The sequence below is a fragment of the Nomascus leucogenys genome, chromosome 18 (assembly GCF_006542625.1).
Source record: "Nomascus leucogenys isolate Asia chromosome 18, Asia_NLE_v1, whole genome shotgun sequence".
Classification (NCBI taxonomy): Eukaryota; Metazoa; Chordata; class Mammalia; order Primates; family Hylobatidae; genus Nomascus; species Nomascus leucogenys.
In genome coordinates this window covers 98,577,172-98,598,329 of record NC_044398.1, presented here as the reverse complement: position 1 = coordinate 98,598,329, position 21,158 = coordinate 98,577,172, and the positions used below count along the sequence as shown (strand labels likewise).

At 51.9% G+C, this 21,158-nt stretch overlaps 1 protein-coding gene across 2 annotated transcripts in view; it reads right to left on the bottom strand.

The window, feature by feature from the left end:
* CDIP1 (cell death inducing p53 target 1) overlaps positions 1-20,904 on the bottom strand; it is a 28,957-nt gene extending 8,053 nt beyond the window's left edge. The window contains exon 1 of one of the 2 annotated variants that reach the window (XM_030798819.1): positions 20,778-20,904. The gene's annotated coding sequence lies outside the window, so the exon portion shown is untranslated. Of the gene's footprint in view, positions 1-20,402; positions 20,548-20,777 lie in introns of those variants that run through there. The other variant, XM_030798818.1, reaches the window with a different exon arrangement.
* Positions 20,905-21,158: the final 254 nt, after the last annotated feature.

Genomic DNA, 21,158 nt, shown 5'->3' with positions numbered 1-21,158 from the left:
TCTTTGCCCCTTACCGGGGGCCGCAGGGCCCTGTTGCTCCTCCGTGTCTTCCCCACCTAGGGCCATGCCTGCTACTCACTGCTCCCTCTCACCCCTCCATATCCACATGCATCCTCCTGCTGTCTTCCTGAACCCCAGCAGAGACTGCAGGGCAGATCCTTCTCTACCAAGGAGAGGTATCTGGGAAATAGCTCATGAAGATTTCCCGAATTCAAACACCCATTCTCCCAGTGCCTTCCAATATAAAATCAAACGCGTTCCCACAAAACCATGTTGTGTAGGGTGTAATAAAAACTACAAGAATAATCTTTCAATCACACGATCAGAAGCAAAATAGTTTTCCAATAAGATGAGTACTGTTCAAATTAAGCTACAAAATGGAAAATGTCTGATCTGAAAATGCAGCCCCAGCACCTCTGCTGTGGGAAGGTGCTGGTGAGGGAGGCGGCTGGGAGACCTGGGGATCTGCCCAGTTCCCAACAGAGGAAGAAGGGGAGACTTGGGGGGTCTGGGGAGCCCACTGAAGTCAACCTGCAGCCCTGACAAATCCAAGAGAGGCTTCTTGGCCTTCTTGCTTTAAATCTTGGATTTACAAATTGTAAACAAAATAGGTGCCTGTTTGAAAATCTTTTCAAGTTCAATCATAAACTTAATAGTAAGTCACTCCTCTGGGAGACCAGAGACCTCTGCAAAGTCTATCCCTCCACACCCTCTGGGTTCTGTGGCATGTGAAGGTGTGGAGAAAAAACCTGTTTCTCCTCTGCTTTCACACCATAACAATCAACAGAAAAGACTTCTGTGGCAAAACATTTGGGGGTTTCTCCCCAATAACAAGCAAGCAGTCAGTTCTGCAGCGGACACCAGCTGGACATCTTCTAGTCGCATTCAAGTCTTATGCTACTGTGTCAGATCCCACAGGTTGAGGGCTCAGTCCCATGACTGCCCCCCACTTCTGATGTCAATCGCAATTCCTAGCTTGCGACCTGCGCTTCTGACAGACTGGCTATAAATCATTATCTTGGGAGCAGATTCCTTATAAGAGGATTAGCTAGTCTTTTGTGGGTGCATCACCCCACGGCCCTTCCACCATGGGATGACACAGCAAGAAAGCCCTTGCCAGATGCTGGCAGTGCCTTGATCCTGGACTTCCCAGCCACCACAGTTTTGGTGACTGTGGGTGACTGACGGTGGGGCTTAGTGGGAGGTGTTTGGGACATGGGAGGTGGATTCCTCATGAATAGATAAATGCCCTCCCTGGGGTGGGGGAGAAGTGAGTAACTTCTCACTCTGTTAGTCCCTCCATCCTAGCTCGTTGTCAGAAAGAGCCCAGCGCTTCCCCTCCCTTTCTCACCCCCTCTCTCGCCATGTGATCTCTGCACAGAGACCCCCCTGTGCCTTCCACCATGAATGGAAGCGGCCTGAGGCCCTTAACAGAAGCAGATGTTGGCACCATGCCATCCTGTAAAGCTTGCAGAACCAGGAGCCAAATACTCTCTTTTCTTTATAAATTACTCAGCCTCAGGTAATTTAGAGCAACACAAATAGACTAAGACACCAGCCTCCAGAACTGTAAGGAGATAAATTCCTCTTCTTTATAAATGACCCAGTCTCAGTCTCAGGTATTCTGTTAGAGAAGCACAATGGACTAATACTACATCAAGACTTGACAAGAGGTAGGTTTTTTGTGTTGTTTTTTTTTTTTTAGACAGAGGCTCGCTCTATCACCAGGCTGGAGTGCAGTGGCACGATCTTGGCTCACTGCAACCTCCGCCTCCTGGTTTCAAGCGATTCTCCTGCCTCAGCCTCCCGAGGAGCTGGGACTACAGGCGTGCTGCCTGGCTAATTTTTTTTTGAGATGGAGTCTTGCTCTGTCGCCCAGGCTGGAGTGCAGTGGCGCCATCTCGGCTCACTACAAGCTCCGCCTCCCGGGTTCACGTCATTCTCTTGCCTCAGCCTCTCCGAGTAGCTGGGACTACAGGCGCCCGCCACCACGTCCGGATAATTTTTTGTATTTTTAGTAGAGACGGGGTTTCACCGTGGTCTTGATCTCCTGACCTCGTGATCCGCCCGCCTCGGCCTCCCAAAGTGCTGCGATTACAAGCGTGAGCCACCGCGCCCGGCCTAATTTTTGTATTTTTAATAGAGTTGGGGTTTCACCATGCTGACCAGGATTGTCTCAATCTCTTGACCTCATGATCTGCCCGCCTCGGCTTCCCAAAGTGCTGGGATTACAGGTGTGAGCCACCACGCCTGACCGACAAGTGGTAGTTTCTTAAGGGTTAGCTGCACAGGAATTGGAAGCCTTAACAATGATTTTTTTCTAATGTGTTACATAGAAGTCATTGGTGTACCTTGCATTTGGAATGGGTCTTTTACACAGACATGATTTCTTAACATCATGTGTGGGTCACCTGAAAATACTGGTTCCTGTAATGCAGATCTACCAATGCTGACACATCTCATTGAACACTATTTATTTTTTAAAATCACATTGCTGGTGTCACCACCAATGTCATCATTAAAGTCACTGAATATTGTTATGCTAATCATCATTTGAAAGCTTGAATTTCATCACTGGCAACAAAGCACTAACAAATACAGAAACAGCAACATATACAAAAATAAAAGGTCAGTTGTTTCCCTTGAAGTAGCAAGTTCACTGTGCTCATTTTCAAGAAAGCATATGCTAAATATCCAAATCTGAATAACCACAGTGTGTGCCAGTTGTTCTTCAAGTGAAGACGGAGTCCATGAAAAGGGCAGCTAGTTCAGCCCACACGTCAAATGAATGCACGTGTGCTTTTCCTCACGACAGCATCAAACTCCATTTGACATATTTCATGTGTGAAAAGATGTGGACTCATGGGTCAGGACTTAATAAAGTTGATTTTACTGCTTTTTCTGATGCAACACTGGCATGTGTGTGTGTGTACTGTGTGTGTGTGGTGGTGAAGACTCAGTTACAACAAGACCAGCACAGTGTGGTGCCCGTCTTGAGTCAGTGCAGGCCCCACAGCTTCTTTCCCCACTGCTCCTACACCATCAATGTGAAAGCCATCACAAACAAAGAGGCACGGTGACAAATCATGGCCGTGTTATTATTAAAACACTTCTGATCCTCAGCCTCCCAAGTGGTCTCAGGAAGCCCCCAGGAGACTGCAGATCACATTTCAAGAACTGCTGTGCTAAAGGAACCCCCACTAGGAGTTAAGGGGTGCGTATCAGCCAAGTGCAGGGCTGGGACAGGGCTTCACAACCAGAAGGATCAAGAGTGGCCTGCAAGTCTTGGAGTCGCTCCTGCGGAGGCCCTGAGTTTGTTGTTCTGGCAAGGCTCCACCCCAGGGATGTGCTTGCCACCCCATGGAAGGCTTTAAATGAAGCAAGCGATCAAGAACATGGGCTCTGAGCCAGGTGTGGTGGCTCAGGCCCGTAATTCCAGCACTCTGGGAGGCCGAGACAGGAGGATTACTTGAGCCCAGGAGTTCGAAACCAGCCTGGGCGACATGGCAAGACGTCATCAATATTTAAAAAAAAAAGCGGGGGTGGCTCTGCGTCAGGTTAGTTCAAACCCAGACCCCCCAGACCCACCACTTTCCAGCTGAGCGAGCTGAGCCTCGGTTTCTTCCTCTGTAAACAGAGACGATCATGCCTACCTCTCAGGGTGACAGTGAGGTTGAAGAGAGACAGTGTGTGTGAAATGCCTGCAGCAGGAACGCTGGGCCTAGCACACAAGGACGCTAAATAAATGGAACCTGCTATTATTATGCTTTATTAGGCAACTTCCAACAGGGAGGAAAACAACAGGTACTGATGCCTCTGCCATGCGGTGGCTTCTGATTCCCAATGAGGGATCCGGGTGCACGTTCACTAATATGACTACAAGGGGATGCCTCTACAGGATTCCGGAGGGACTTGCAATCAAAACCCTGCCCTAAGCTCAGCTCAGCAGCGTTCCCTCACAGCACAGCTCAGCTGGGCCACCTGCTCCACGGGAACCCAAGACAATCCTTTGAGAAGGCAGAGACACTAGCAGTCCTCCAAGGGCCATCTCTCCTGGTGGGCTGTGGAAATGCCAGGGGCCTGCCTGGGAGTGCCCAAGGTTGGCAATGCCCCTGGAAGGATGCTCCACCGAAAGACCCTGGTGGCAGGGGCTCTGCAGCAGCCGCTGCCCAGACACATTTCTCAGGGCTTGGCTGGCTTGGCGCTGCATCCCCAGGAGGTGCTTACCCACGTGGCAGCCATGGCATCGGGACGCCAGCTGGCCTCAGAGGGGCTTCTCTGTCCCCAGGAGGCAGGTCCCAGGCACCCAGCCAGGAACAGGGCTTTCTGCTTTGCTGGGAAAACTGAAAGGCCGCTTTCTGCCTCGCCTGCAGCTTCCATGTGCTGAATAAAGGCGGCGCCCGCTGCTCCACGAGGGGTAGAGCTGAGGTAAAAGACAAACACTCTCTGTGCTTCTTGGGTCTGAAAAGAGAATGGCAAGGCCCAAACCAGGTCTGGAGGAAAAGGCCAAAGCAAGAAGCGAGCCAGAAGCAAGCAGGAGCTGATGTGGGCCTCAGGGAAGATGCTCTCAGTCCAGACAGCAGCACCCTGCAGGGACAGGGCAGCGGGAAAAGGAGAGCACAGAATCCCCACCAAGGGTGCAGGCCTGAAGGGGACCCTTCCAGGGAGGCTTGGCCCACACTAGGCCTTTCCATCCTGTGACATCTCCATCCAACACACAGATTAGTTCAAACCCACCTTGGAAGGCGGTGTGAGAATTAAGTGAGGCATGGATATAAAAACTTACTGAACCACTGCAACAGGCCATGCAGCGTGAGGGTCATTAGGAGGGGGACTGTTACTTGCAAGGGATGGCCGCTGACTCCCTGCACAGTACCACGTAGCTGTTCTGCCTTTTCTCCCAAGCACCCCAGGGCTGGGCTGAAGCACAGTCTGTAAGGTGACCACGTAACAGAGGCCCTCTAAGGGGAGGGCGGGGGATGGTGCTTCCTTCTGATAGTTACTCAGCACATCCTGCGTGCCAGATACAGGCTGGGGATTAAAGACATGTCCCTGGCTGGGCGCAGTGGCTCACACCTGTAATCCCAGCACTTTGGGAGGCTGAGGAGGGCGGATTACGAGGTCCAGAGATCGAGACCATCCTGGCCAACATGGTGAAACCCCATCTCTACTAAAAATACAAACATTAGCTGGGCGTGGTGGCACGTGCCTGTAATCCCAGCTGCTTGGGAGGCTGACGTAGGAGAATCGCTTGAACCCGGGAGGCGGATATCACGCCACTGCACTCTAACCTGGTGACAGAGCGAGACTCCATCTCAAAGGAAAAAAAAAAAAAAAAAGACACATCCCTGCCTTCCAGAAGCTTACAGTCAAATGAAGAGGATGCGCATTAAATAATCACCCCCCTCGCCAAAAAACCACAAACACAATTACATCTGTGACCAGTGGTGTCGAGAAAGTCCAGGGCACAATAGAAGGACAGCAAGATCGCCATTCTGGAGCTCTAACACCATCTCTTCAAGCAAGCCTGGGAGGAGGTGGCGGAAGAGTTAATGAGACCAGCAGGCAAAGGGAGGCATGGGGACAGCAGAGGGAACAGTGAGTACACAAGGCCTAAGGAAGGAGGGCTGTGCCCCTGAGGGTGGCCAGATGGCAGCCTGGGGCCCTTACAGCGACCCGGCCACAGGGGTTGTTCCAGAGCTCAAATACCCCAGATCTCTAGGACAAGGATGACAAGGCCAGCTGGGCAGTGTCCCAGGCCATTCTCCTCAGGCTTTAGGCTTCCCCAGGAGACCTCCGGCACCATTCAGCCTTGTTGCACTGTGGCCCTTGGGAACAAAGACAGTGGCCTTCTTTGCTTGACTGTCAATAGAATATTGGGAGAGCACAGGTCTCCCTGGGACCCTGCCTCGCCGCTGATGGTCTGCAGCCCTAGATAAATTCCTCAACCTCTCTGAGCCTCAGTTTTCCCACGTGGAAAATGAGGTTCTTGGAAGGTTGAACAAAACCCCACATGTAAATGTCCAGACTGTATTGCTGAAGACGCCTTCCATGAATGACTACGCAGATAACACCATCCATACAGAGCTGTGCTGTATTCCTCCACATCACACTGCAAAGGAAGAAGGCAGAAAAACAAGATCTCAAACAGCAATGTTCCGCCTAATGAAGTACAGAATGGAGACTGCCAGCTGCACCCAAATCCACTCTCTCCCCCATTCTTGAATACAGACCTCCACTTTCACTCAGGGCAAGTCTATCAACCAAGAGGGTCCCTGAGCTTTCTTAGGGTGACAAAACTCTGGCTGATGAGCTGTAAGCAGAAGTGTCCAGACCATAAGAAGGCACTCAGGGCAAGCCGACTCAGCCCAGAGCCAGGCCCTTCATCTTTCCTGCCTTCCTCCCATCTGCCACCTGGAAGATGGATGCCATGGCTCCAGTAGCTGTGCTTCACCATGAGGGCCTTGGGATGGAGGCCAGTGCCTAGGACAGCCATGGGACACCACACAAGCAACAAACTGACCACCTCCCACATCTTCCACATGAGTAATAAAACTTGTTTTACTGGTTAATTATTGGTAAATTAATTTCAGGTTAAGTATTAACAAGTGTCATTACAAATATACAGCATAGACAGGTGCAGTGGCTCACACCTGTAATCCCAGCACTTTGGAGGCCAAGGTGGGAGGATTGCTTAAAGCTAGGCGTTCAAGACCAGCCTGGGCAACATAACAAGATCCCATCTCTACAAAAAAAAAAAAAAAAATTAGCCAGGTATGGTGATAGACGCCTGTGGTCCCAGCTACTTGGGAGGCTGAGGCGGGAGGATTGTTCTAGCCCAGGGATTCTAAGCTACAATGAGCTACGTCACGCCAATGCACTCTAGCCTGGGTGACAGAGTGAGACTCCATCCCCCCTCCACCACAAAAATATATGTCTACAGTTCCTTAGGCCTGAAGGAACACAAGTTCTCTTCAAGTGATCCATGATCAAAAGGATCATGGCTTTCTTTAGGTCACACGACACAGCCTCAGCCAGTACAGAGGCCAAGGCATGGGGAATACTCCCTGGCGGGAAGGCTGGAGCAGATGCTTCCGTAGTTAAAACAGGCCCCGAGAGAAGTGCAGCTGGTTGCCTTGGAGCGAGGACACATTCTTCTGCAACTCCAGCGCTCATTTCAGCATGACCACTGGCTCAAGGAGGAGCTGAGGAGGACAATGGCGTGCAGTGAACGTTAATAGAGCGTGCACTGTTTGGATGCAGGTGCCCAGCACAGGGACACGAAGGAAGTGCGTGCTCCAAGTGAGGAGGTGCTCAAAAGGGAGCCCCTGCTGTGAGACTGCTCCTGGGCCCCAAACCCTCTCCAGTCCTCTCTCCACCATGCCCTACCCAAACCTGGGGCTAATCCAGCCACCCCAGTCCATGTGGGACCAGGCCAGGATTCCCTGTGGCCTTTCAGCAGCTGACCAGAGGGACATTATTCCCAACGCTGGGTCATGAGCAGGAAAGAGGAGGCCCTCCACAAAGGTCCACTCAGTTGCGGAGCAGCCTCTAGTGAGGCTGAGCCCTCCCAAGACTAAGGGAGGTTGCCAATGTGTCCCCTTCTGTGGGACCGTTGTCCTCGACTGCCAAGTTCTAGCACAGGCAGGCCTGGGAAATCCTGAACATGGCCCATTTCCCATTGTCCTGATGGAGGCAGGACGAGACAGTCCCTCCCTCAGATAACATCTCGGGCTAAATAAATGGCTATGAACCATTTATTTATTTTTACACTTGAACATGGGTGTATCTGATGCCTTGGGAATTCTAAACACTTCAAAACAAGCTCAACTTAAGTCACAGAAAGGACCAGAAAACAGATCTGGTTTTCCCATCTGCTGGCTCTCCTCCCACCCAACCCTACATGCTCCTCCTCTATCATGATGAGTCTCAACGGAGATAAGACACCAGCCTGGCCAGGCACAGTGGATCATGCCTGTAATTACGGCACTTTGGGAGGCAGAGGTGGGCGGATCACGAGGTCAGAAGTTCAAGACCAGGCTGGCCAACATGGTAAAACTGTCTGTACTAAAAATACACAAATTAGCTGGGCATGATGGCGTGCGCCTGTAATCCCAGCTACTTGGGAGGCTGAGGCAGGAGAATTACTTGAACCAGGGAGGCGGAGGTTGCAGTGAGCCGAGCTCACACCATCGCACTCCAGCCCAGGCAACAGTCTGAGACTCTGTTTCAAAATATAAAAAGTAGCCGGGCACGGTGACTCACACGTGTAATCCCAGCACTTTGGGAGGCCAAGGCAGGCAGATCACAGGTCAGGAGATTGAGGCCATCCTGGCTAACATGGTGAAACCCTGTCTCAACTAAAAATACAAAAAAATTAGCCAGGCATGGTGGCGGGCGCCTGTAGTCCCAGCTACTCAGGAGGCTGAGGCAGGAGAACGGCGCAAACCCGGGAGGCGGAGCTTGCAGTGAGCTGAGATCGCGCCATGCACTCCAGCCTGGGCAACAGAGCGAGACTCCATCTCAAAAAAAAAAAAAAAAAGATAAATAAAAATAAAATAAAAAAGGTATCAGCCCAACCCCATGGCCCCAAACACCACTGCGCCCTCCAACAGAAGCACGAGCCCTGTGTCGCAGGCAGAGCTGCAGGGGCAGAATCTTGCACGAGTGGGGCACAGGTATCAGGCCCCACGCCCACCACCCTGCCCTGCCACCTGACTCTCCAGTCTCAGATTTGTTTTCATCTGTGATATGGCGGTAGGAGCAGCCCCTTATCAAGAATTGTGATGAGGCACGGGAGAGGCCATGGGTGAAGAGCACACCACTCGGCCTGCCACAGGAGCCTGAGAGAGGAAGTACAAAAGAAAAAAGAAGACACTGTTGCTTTTTTTTTTTTAGACGGAGTCTTGCACTGTCACCCAGGCTGGAGTGCAGTGGTGGGATCTCAGCTCACTACAAGCTCCGCCTCCTGGGTTCACACCATTCTCCTGCCTCAGCCTCCCAAGTAGTTGGGACTACAGGCGCCCGCCACCACACCTGGCTAATTTTTTGTATTTTTAGTAGAGACGGGGTTTCACCGTGTTAGCCAGGGTGGTCTCAATCTCATGATCTCGTGATCCACCTGCCTCGGCCTCCCAAAGTGCTGGGATTACAGGCATGTGCCACCACGCCCAGTGACACTGTTGCTCTTAAGCAGAAGCAAAATCAAAAGGCACAGAGGACTCAAAGAATGGTTCTAAACCTAAAAGTACTAAGGCCTCTAGGAACTAGGATGATGACAATTACTATGCAATGTACATCATGCTGAATTTTGGTCAAACCTCCTGGCAAACCACTCTCACTTGCTGACACTCCGTCCACGGCACGGGGCCACAGCATAGTGGATTGGTACAACTTTTTTGGACAGCCTTGCTACCTGTACACTCTTACGGACTCAATTCCACTTCAAGGTATTCGTTCTAGAGGTAAATGGACGTGTGAACACAGATTCGCAGGCAAAGATGTTTATATGCACCACTGTCTTGATGTTCAAGAAAATGGAACTGGTTACATGCATGTGATTAGCTATATAATGTAACTGCATTCAGCCCCCAAAAAATGATATAGTTTTGTTTTTGTTTTTTGAGATGGAGTCTCCCTCTTGTTGCCCAGGCTGGAATGCAATGGTGCAGTCTCGGCTCACTGCGACCTCTGCCTCCCGGGTTCAAGTAATTCTCCTGCCTCAGCCTCCTGAATAACAAGGATTACACATACCCAGCACTACGCCTGGCTAATTTTTGTATTTTAGTAGAGATGGGGATTCACCATGTTGGCCAGGCTGGTGTCGAACTCCTGACCTCAGGTGATTTTGACGGCCTTGGCCTCCCAAAGTGCTGAGATTACAAGCATGAGCCACTGTGCCCAGCCAATGATATAGATTTTTATTGACATAGAAAAATGGTTTTGATATAGCAGTGAGTGAAGAATAAAAAAGCAGTAACACGGTGTGATTCTTCTTTAGATGTATTTACATACATAACACATTTTTTTGTCTTTGTTTTTTCCTTTTTGTGGAGAACAGGGTCTCAATATATTGCCCAGGCAGGTCTCGAACTTCTGAGCTCAAGCTATCCTCCCGCCTCTGCCTCTCTAAGAGCTGGGATTACAGGCATGAGCCACTGCACTCAGCCATACCACATATTAACAGTTTTTCTGGGCAGTAAGAGTTTAGGGGATTTGTTTATATGTAAGTACACATACAGAAACTTTCTATTGATGTGGAGTTTCTAGTTTTTTAACGGTAGGCAGCACCTTTACATGACTCCTTCCTCAAAATGGTCATTGTCAGACACAGTGGCTCACGCCTATAATCCCAGCTACTTGGGGGGCTGAAGAGGGAGAACACTCAACCCAGGAGGTGGAGGCTGCAGTAAGCCATGATTGCACCACTGCACTCTAGCATGGACAACAGTGGGGAACCCTGTCTCAAAAAAAAAAAAAAAAAAAAAAAAAAAAAAGGCTGGCTGCGATGGCTCACACCTGTAATCCTAGCACTTTGGGAGGCTGAGAGGCAGGCAGATCACCTGAGGTCAGGAGTTTGAGACCAGCCTGGCCAACACGGTGAAAGCCCATCTCTACTAAAAATACAAAAATTAGCCAGGCACAGTGGCGCATGCCTGTAATTCCAGCTACTTGGGAGGCTGAGGCAAGAAAATTACTTGAACCCAGGAGGCACAGGTTGCAGTAAGCTGAGATCGCATCATTGTACTCCAGCCTGGGTGACAAGAGCGAAACTCCATCTCAAAAAAATACATATACTCCTCTTCAATCCAGAAACACACCTCAGACTATAATCTGATTTCACCTACAGGAGAAAATGCTCTGCAGAGCAAGCCAGAGGCCTGGACTGGTTAGTGGCCTCCTCTCCGAAGCCAGCCCCTTATGGCCGTAGGTCTCCCATGAGTTTGGTCAAATGAGTCAGTTCTGCCAGATCACCTCCCGGTACTCCAGGCAAATGGAAAGTTTAGATCTGTAAAGTTGGAATGTAAAGACCTCAAAGTCGTGCTAGCCTAGGAGACCCTGCCAGGAGACCCAGCAGGAGGTCACCTGACCAAGGAGGGCTGGTAAGAAAGTCCCCATTGGATGCATAATAAAAACGAGAGTGATGGAGCCCATGCTGAGGACACAGCCCCGGCCTCCCAACTCGCCCAGTGATCTCGTCAGGACTCTGAACTACCTCCCAGGCAGAACGCTGCTCAAGAGCTTGTTCTTGCATGTTCTCCTGCTGGCAGAGAAAATGAAGGAAGCAGAGACAAGAGGGGAAATGCAGAGCAAAAGGAAAGAAACAGACACAGCTCAACCACAAGTGAATAAACAAGTCATCTGCACCTGTCCCACAGGCAGGGCTTGGTAACTACAAGGCTGACTAATTTTAGAAACAGCATGAACCTAAAGAACCATCACTTAAGCGCTCAAAATGGAGCCCTTAAAAAAAAATCCTTCCGTCTGCCTGTACTGAGCAGACACAAAATGGACAGTCTTGGGTTGACTCTATTCAAGCAGCTGTCTATTGGGTGAGATCAAGACACACCATTGCAATCTACAAAAAAGCACCAGGCCGTTAAGTGCAGTCAAGACATGTGGCCACTCACGGCCACCCAGGTGGAAGAGTCTTAATTCAGACACAAATGTCTCCTGGCCCTCCTTAGCCGGGGAGCTGGGCTCTGCCCGCGGCCAGGCCTTGCCTGAGTCCCCCTATTGCGTGGGTCGGGGTGGAATGTGGAAAAGCAAACCTCTAGGCTTTCTTCCTCCAAATGTGTCAGTCACCATACATACCTGTACACAAAAGCTCCTCCTCCAGCAATTTTCCCTCAGAGCAGTGAGGAGAGTGGCTCACCCCTGCGACATTTAGATCTCTCATGTTACAGGGCATTCTTTCAATTATTTTGAAGACATTTCTGCTGGGTGAAGAAAGCGCTCTAGGAACTGAGAGTGGGAATCTCATTTGTATTTTACACTACATTAAATGCAACAGTATATAGCATACAGAAATTTAACTGAGTTTCTATCACTCTTAGTTGGCATCTGACCCTAAGAATTCACTTATACCGGTTGGGTGTGAAACAAACTGAATTAGTAGTTTACACTGCATTATATGAAATAGTACATAGGCTGGGTGCGGTGGCTTACGCCTGTAATCCCAGCACTTTGGGCGGCTGAGGCGGGCAGATCACTTGAGGTGGGGAGTTCGAAACCAGCCTGGCCAACATGGAGAAACCCCATTTCTACTAAAAATACAAAATTAGCCGGGTATGGTGGCACATGCCTGTAATCCCAGCTACTCGGGAGGCTGAGGCAGGAGAATCGCTTGAACCCAGGAGGTGGAGGTTGTGGTGAGCCGAGATTGCGCCAGTACACTCCAGCCTGGGTGACAGAGCATGACTCCATCTCAAAAACAAAACAAAACAGAAATAGTATATAGTAGGCCAGGCACTGTGGCTCAGGACTGTAATCTCAGCACTTTGGGAAGTCAAGGCAGGAGGATCGCTTGAGACCAGGAGTTCAAAGCTGCAGTGAACTATGAGTGCGCCACTGAACTCCACCTGGGCAACAAAGCAAGACTCTGCCTCAAAAAAAAAAAAAAAGAAAGAAAGAAATAGTATACAGAAGTTTATTAGGTTGGTACAAAAGTAACTGCAGTTTTTGCCTAAGTTCCTGTAACTCTAAGTCAACATCTGGCCCTGAGTTCACTCATGCTGGCTGAGACAGAAGACTTATTCCAGAAGCTTGGGAAAACAGGAGCTCACGTCATGATTGGGATTGCCATATGCATGGCCATGTATATATTTCTCTATGACTCAGAGACCAGGCTGGAGTGCAGTGGCATGATCTCTGCTCACTGCAACCTCCACCTCCCAGGTTCACACAATTCTCGTGCCTCAGCCTCCCAAGTAGCTGGGACTACAGGCGCCTGCCACCACGCCCGGCTAGTTTTTTGTATTTTTAGTAGAGATGGGGTTTCACCGTGTTAGCCACGATGGTCTCGATCTCCTGACCTCATGATCCGCCTACCTCGGCCTCCCAAAGTGCTGGGATTACAGGTGTGAGCCACTGTGCCCAGCCTTTTTTTTTGTATTTTTAGAGACGGGGTTTCGCCATGTTCGCCATGGTCTCAAACTCCTGGCCTCAAGTGATCCTTCTGCCTCAGCCTCCCAAAGTGCTAGGATTACAGGCGTGAGTGTCTGCGCCTGGCCAGAGAACACCTTTTGGAGGTTGAAAGGCCATCAGAGATGACTGAGTCCAAGTCTAAACTGCCATTCATTTCTGTCTTAAATGTTTACTAAGCACCCATGTGCTTAGTAAGCCCTGTGAAGTGCTGGAGATGATGGTGGGCGAACAAGCGGTGGCACAGACTGGGGAGCGGTCTCCAAGGAGAGAAGTGGCTGCCCCAGGCACCCCAGCTGCCTGAAGATGACAGAGCCAAGACAGGACCTCAGCTGTCCTGACTCTCTCCTTCCACATCACTGTCAGCCCTGTTTCTTTTCTCAGACATTCTCCAGAAACGGTTTTCAAAATACACTTGAGTGGGATCTCACACTCCCAATAAAGTGCTTCACACGGTGCAGCTCACAGTGCAATTCCATCACATGCATTCCGTTTACATACATTTATTTCATGGTACGCAGGACAAAAAGCTGAAGCAGCGCTGCCCAGTCCCCTGCTTTCCCTGGGGAGGGAAATGGGACACAGAACGTGCTGTTTCCTCAGGCCCCGCTGGGCCTCTGGCAGGGGGAGTGCCTCTGAGCTAATAGGCAATTCAAGGACTTTAGAGGACAGTTTGACTAATGAGGTCTTTGCTCTGCTAGTTGACTTTAGAACCTAACCCACTGAATGTGTACTGAAGAATTCAACACAGCATGCAAAACAGCACCCCCAACACTCAGGGAACGACAGAGCACATGCAGACCACGGTCCCTGCGTCTTGGCTCTTAGGAAGATGAGACGGCTGAAACGCAGGCATGGTGTATCATTTCATTCATCCAATAAATATGAACCACACACTATGTGTGAGGCATTTCCTAGGCACTGAAGATGGCAGATCAACGTCTGTCTTAATGGCAGGCACCTTCAGTGGGGGGTTGAGGGGATAAAATACAGAAATAAAACATCGGGCCTGGCACAGAACAAACCGTGGCACGGATTGCCGCAAGGCTGCAGTTCTCACCAGGGACAGCTCCACTGAGCAGGGAACACTCCCTGTATTGGAGGACGGGTGAGCCAGGTCCTCTGGCCACAGCAGGATGCCCACTTTTACCCTGAAAAGCCAAGAGGCTTGCAGAGAGCTTGGGAAGTCATGTCGCCCCGCGATTCTCCATTTTCTGCACTCACCTGCCATGCTAATCCAGTCCTCCAAAGTTCTGACATCAAGTAGGTGGCTCCTAGAGCTGGGGAGCCTGAGAGCACTCGGCCACCACCTCCAACAGGTGTAGTTCCTTTTTGGCCAATTTTACTGGGGCCACAGAGGAATGTGTCATGGTGTGGCCACTCTCCCTGCAAAGCAGCTAAACACACACCACAGAACCTAAGCTTGACCATGCTGGGGACAGAAACTAAGGCCTGAGGTCAGGTGACACAAAATGCCTGGGGAATCTGAGACCTGAGAAGTGCTCACTTGAGGCCTTCTCCCCTGAACAGGGCAGGACTCTTCAGGTTCAAGGATGAGGCCATTTCACTCAGCAAATCCATCACCATCCAAGTTCCTCTCTCTTTTGTTTAAGTGACTACCTGTTTGAAAAGACTCATCAGACTCTCCATGGAGGTCACTCACCTCATGGTCCCTGCCCTCAGGGAGCTGCAGATGCACCTGGCAAGACAAGTGACACTTGAGAAGAACTTATTTTTTTTCTTTTTTTCCTTTTTTTTTTTTTGGTGAGACGGAGATTTACTCTTGTTGCCCAGGCTGGAGTGCAATGGCACAATCTCGGCTCACCGCATCCTCCGCCTCCCAGGTTCAAGCGATTCTCCTGCCTCAGCCTCCCGAGTAGCTGGGATTACAGGCATGTGTCACCACGCCCAGCTAATTTCGTATTTTTAGTAGAGATGGGGTTTCACCGTGTTGCCCAGGCTGATCTCGAACTCCTGACCTCAGGTAATCCGCCCGCCTCGGCCTCCCAAAGTGCTGGGATTACAGGCGTGAGCCACTGCGCCCGGCTGAGAAGAACTTATAAAAAAATACACAGGCAAGGCCAGCAGGAGCTGTCACCTCTGTGACAGCAGGTGCTCCAGGAGAGAAAAGGTGAGGCCTGTCAGGGGCTTCACAGCCCTGCAGGGAGGTGGGCAGGGAATTCTGGGTCTAGGGCAATAGAGTCATTCATAACATGCAGAATTAGAAAGTTGTGATCAGGGCCATCTCCCAGTCAGACCCATAGCTCCTGGAGGGCAGGATCAGGCCTTGGGGCCAGTTTCTCCAAGGTACCAGGCAGCCTGTGAAACATGGGTGAGTGGGTGGATGGGCTGCAGCTTGGCTGCTGCTCCAGGCAGGAACTCTGCTCTCCAGCCAGCGGACCCTTCTGTTCACTTCACTCCCATTGCCAAACTGGATGGCTGAGAGGCGCTCCAGACCTTTCTCATCCCCTTAAACCATGACCAGTCAGCAAGTCCTACTAACTCCATGGTTCAAAGGCCCTCAGATCCACTATCTCATCTAACAGTCAAGGGTGACAGGGAAGAGTCTAGACTTGGATCTACCACGACCCTACCGGATCTTAACTCACACTCCTCCAAACTATCTCATCCCCCCACTCTTCCCAAGCCCGCCCCTGTACTCTTTCCCTGGCCTCCAAACACCCCCATACCCCACTTCCCTGCAAACCTGGGCCTTCCTGAGGATTCCGCTGCCAGGGGATTCTCTGTCCCTTGTCTTATCTCCCCTCAAGAATCCTGGGACTCTCCCATTTGTATTGTTGGGCCCTGCTTGGCGCCTGGTCCATATGCGTTGAAGAAATGAGTGCACAGGTTTGGGGTTAACCTAAGTGGACCTCCTGTGCCATTCTTTTTTGTTTGTTTTGAAACAGTCTCACTCTGTCGCCCAGGCTGGAGTCCAGTGGTGCGATCTCGGCTCGCTGCAACCCCCAACCCCCGAGTTCAAGCAATTATCCTGCCTCAGCCTCCTGAGTAGCTGGGATTACAGGCACCTGCCACCACGCCTGGTTAATTTTTGTATTTTTAGTAGAGGCGGGGTTTCACCATGTTGGCCAGGCTGGTCTCGAACTCCTGACCTCAAATGATCCACCTACCTCAGCCTCCCAAAGTGCTGGGATTACAGGCATGAGCCACTGCGCCCAGCCCCTCCTGTGCCATTCTTAACCCAAAGGCCCAGGGTGAGAACACAGCCGCAGCCGAGACGGACTCCACTGCCTCCTTAGGAAAGTACTTACGTTCATAGCCAAATATCCAGACAGGAAAAAACACCATTTCTTGAATTCCAGTCAACTCCATGACGCAGTGATCACAATGGGGCTGGGAGAGCCCACGTCTCCCTCAGCTGCTCTCCCGCCACCCCTGCTATTTCAGGGCCAGCCATGGGCCCTTCTCTGCCATTATTTGGCAACCACGTGCAAGTCACTTAGACACTCTGGCTGCTGCCTCAGCTGGCCAAGTCCCACTGTGCTGCCACCTCCCTGGCTGACAGGTGAGAACAACGCATGTTCGCAGGGCGGTACGCTGCAAAGAACCCTATTTCCTCCTGCTTCCCCAGCCTGTCAGGCCGCTGTTTGCATGTTTTTTTTTCTTTTTGGTTTTTGTTTGTTTGGTTTTTTGAGATAGAGTCTTGCTCTGTCACCCAGGCTGGAGTGCAGTGGCACAATCTCGGCTCACTGTACCCTCCATCTGCCAGGTTCAAGTGATTCTCCTGCCTCAGCCTCCGGAGTAGCTGGGATTACAGCCATGCACCACCAGGCCCAGCTAATTTTGTATTTTTAGTAGAGACGGGGTTTCTCCATGTTGGTCAGGCTGGTCTCAAACTCCCAACCTCAGGTGATCCGCCCCTGTCGGCCTCCCAAAGTGCTGGGATTACAGGCGTGAGCCACAGCACCCGGCCTGCATGTTAATCAGAATTGTGACAACCGAGCTCGCTTTCTTCCTGAAGTAATATGGGTTGAAATTCTCCCTAAACCCTCCCAAGGGAACTCTCGCACCCTTCTCTACCTGCTTCCATCTGTCTTGGCCTCTTTTCCTTCTTGGGGGGAAAACCCAGACACTAGGACTAGATATGAATTCAGACTTAATTAGCATTGATTGAACAATTACATCTCAAGAAGACCCTCAGTGTTTACTGAACCCCCGTTACACCTCCTTGCAGTAAGAATCGATGGTACTGGATCACTCAATATACAGACCAAGCCAGGTCTCACCCACAAATCAGGAGCACTGAAAAGGTGACAAGAAATGTTTTCTGGAAAAATGATCCAGTATTACCAAAAATGCATCACAACTGCTTTCAAGGAAAGAATCAGAATGCTGCTGGACCCCCTCACCCTGCACTGCAGGCTTAGTATTGGTTTTGCTTTGTCCGCTGTCAGGGGCCCTTCATCTCTTCAGCACTAACAGCAGATGCAGGCCTTCCTGTGGCCTGGGTGTTGCTCTTCACCTATCACAGATGCAGCCAGCAAGGCCTGTCTGTCACACAGCTTCAACGTGACAGAGAGGTCTCCATGTCTAGGCAGCCCTGGTCCCAGGACACCACCACTGTCACCGGACCACTGCCTGATGACTCACAGAGTAGGAGAAGTGGTGACCAGGGCCATCAGGCCCACGGGTTCAGGAGCTGCCAAACCAGTGTCTCCCAGAGTGGACAGCCCTCTGGGCATGGGGAGATTCTGGCCCAGGCACTAGGCGCCCCCACCTCTGCTGCACTGTATTGCAAGGCAGCCTCTACCACCTCCCACAGAGACTGTGGCTGGGAGACTCCTGACTAGGCAGAGACAGAAACAGAAACTTTTTGTGGGATCCTAGAAAGGGGCACATTTCCATTTGGAGTAATCTATTTCCAAGTCCCCTCGTGGGGGAAAGGGAACCTCCTGTCACCACTGCCAGCCTGGCTCGCTCTCTCCATCCTCCCCATGGAGCACCAAGGTCCTCTGCAGAGCTCTCCCTGCCTGCCACCTTCTCACCAGCACTGCCTCCACCTACAGGACAGTGACATGCTATAAAATGCCACAACTTTAACTGCCACATTTCCCTGTGTCCTCCTATGAGTAAAAACATGTCCTAGCCCTTGGAACCATGTTCCTCAAAGTGGAGACAAATTTTCACAGGGCCTATCTTTTCCCTCCCACTCAGGCAACTGAGTAGGGTGAAGGGCTGGCGTTTGTGGCTAAGGAACAAAAGTACCTGGGCACAAGGGTCTCAAAGCCATGGCCTCTAGTCCATCAACACCATGAGCTCAATTGCACTACACACCCCAGTTCCCCTAGACCTTAGAAAACACACACTGAACTGGTAGGTTCAACCTGGACAAGCTTACAGTGTAAAGAGCCGACACGGAGCTGCAAGCTGATGACTAGCTTCAATTACTGCCAACGTGATCTGCTGGGGCAAGCTGGCCTTTGGGACGCATTCCGTTAGCTCCTTCTCAAAACAATTATGTTCCCTGAAGTATTACTTTACATCACACGGTCAATGTTCTGCTCTTATGGTGAATCTAGAACCATGGCTGGCTGCTCTTAAATCCTTGTAAGAAGTTGGGCACGGTAGCTCCTGCCTGTAATCCCAGCACTTTGGGAGGGTCAGGCGAGAGGATCGCTTGAGCCCAGGAGTTAGAGACCACCTGGGCAAAATAATGACACGCCATCTCTACAAAAAAAAAAAAAAAAAAAAATTAGCTGGGCATGGTGGCGCATGCCTGTAGTTCCAGGTACTTAGGAGGATCGCTGGAGCCCAGGAGTTCAAGGCTGCAGTAAACGTGACGGCACCGCTGCACTCCAGCCTGGGCCACAGAGCAAGACCCTGGCTCTAAAAAAATAAATGAACCCTTGTAAGAGAACCTGTAAAGCTCTTTCCCGGTTCTCCCATCCTGTGGAAAACCTCCAAACTCCTTCAAATTCTCAAGGGTGAGAGATGGATTTCTAAATACCCAGGGCTTCCATTAAGGTAAAAACCATTAAGAAGATAAAAAAGTCAAACCCAATAAACAACAATTCTAAGACTCTAATTAATGATATGCATGCTTATTTGGGAGGGAAAGGCACTGATATCTGCAACTTGATTTGACACAAAAAACAAGAGGGACTGCTGGTTGGACAGATATGTGATGAAATACAATAAAGTGTTAACTCTACATTCTAGGTGGTGGTCTGTGGGTGTTCACTGTAAAATTCCTTCAACTTTTGTATGTTTCACGTTTTTCATAACTGAATGTGTAGAGGCGGAGTCTTCTGAGACTGGCAAGTGACTGGGCATAACCTTTCCGATTAAGGGCAGAGGGCAAGGCAGAGCTGGCACACCTCCCTCCACCCAGTTCTACCTAGATCGGCCCCAAGGGAAGCAGCAAAGAACCCAGGAGAGCAGTCACTTGCCCAGGCACCGCCCTGCCCAGCATCAGGCCCCAGAATACAGAAGAAACTGGCAGAAACGCTATGGAACGTCCCTGCCCCGGGCCCACCATCCTTCTTACTGGGACAGGTTCTCAGCCACAGCTGCGCCCGGGAATGATCTGGGAAGCCTACTAAATGCAGATTCCCGGGCCGCGCGACGGAACTACAGCATCGCAACACCTCGGGTGGGCCCCAGGAATCTGCCCGTTTCCCAAGAGCCCCAGGTGGTTCTGACGCAGAAGATCTTGAGCCCACCTTTGGAGGAACTCACAGCGGCTCGCCCCACTTCACCTAACACCTGTTGAGAAGCCCCCCAAGGAACTCGCTAAGCCAAAGTCCTCGAAGACGCTACTCCTAGCCCAAAGCTAGGCCAGGCCGTCGCCATCTCCGCCGGTGATGCGCGGCCGAGCGCCACATCCCGACTCCACACGTCGGCGAGCCGGGCGCGGGTGCAGGACGCTGCTGGGCTCCCGGACTGCCAAGGTCACCCGCGGGGCTCGGCAGGGGCTGGCTTGGGCTCGGCAGGGGCTGGCTTGGCCACGGGGCTCCTCCTCGACCCTCTTTCCTTGAGAAAACAACTCCCGCCCCTCCCCTCCCCGTCTCGCCCTGCAAGACGGAGATGGCAATTTCCACAACCTTCCCTGACGGAAAAGCGTGCGGGCGAGCAGGCTGCCATTCCGGGCGCACAACCCCGCGGCACACAGTGGGGCGCCCGCCCGGGCCCCGCCACCGCAGCGGCTTCGACATCCCCAGGGCCGCGCTAGGTCTCGGCATCGCCCTGAGGGGAGGACGAGCCCCGCCATGCCGCCCCAACCGCCGGCCCCGCTTTACCTCCAGAAGCCCGGTGCCCGAGGCCGGCCGAACGCGGAGACGGGCCCGGGTCCGGACAGGCGCCGGCAGGACAAGACCCTCAGCCCCGCGGGGCTTTGCGCGCACACGAACACCCCCCGGCCCACCGCCCGCCCCACCGCCCAGAGGCTTCTAGGACTTGTAGTCCGCCCGGTCGCCCCCCCCTACAGCGCGCTCTGAGAGGCTGGGGACTACGGTGCCCGGCATGCACCGCCCAGGCGCCGCGGGCGGGGGCGGGGAGGGGGCGCCACGGTCCGAGGTCACGCCCCGACCTGAGGGGAGCCGGCGCCCAGACCCTTCCCCTGGGGAGGAGGGCTCCCGCGAGAGGCCGTCTCCGAATGCGTCCAGGCGACTCACCGTCCCCGCAGCCCTGGGGCAGCGGCCGCAATAGCACGACCGAACGCCTCAGCAGCTGGCGGTCGCACTTCTGTCACAAGGAGGCGGGTAGACTTTGGACCAGGGCCGAGGCCCGGGCGTCACGGCGGGGGCGGGGTCTCGGGAGGCACGTGATGCGCCGTGGTGACGTCAGTGGGAGCGGAGGCGATTTGGCCTGGAGCTGGGGCTGAGCACGTGGGATGCTCGGGGCCTGTTTGCCCAATGGGGCCTGTTTGCCCAATGTATACGAGGCTGGAGAATAGGGAAAGAACCCTCCCTGTGAGCGCGTCCTCTTCACTCATGCCAGCAACAGGGCAGGGCATCTTCCTCCAGGGCTGCATTTTTTCCTTTATGCGACTAATA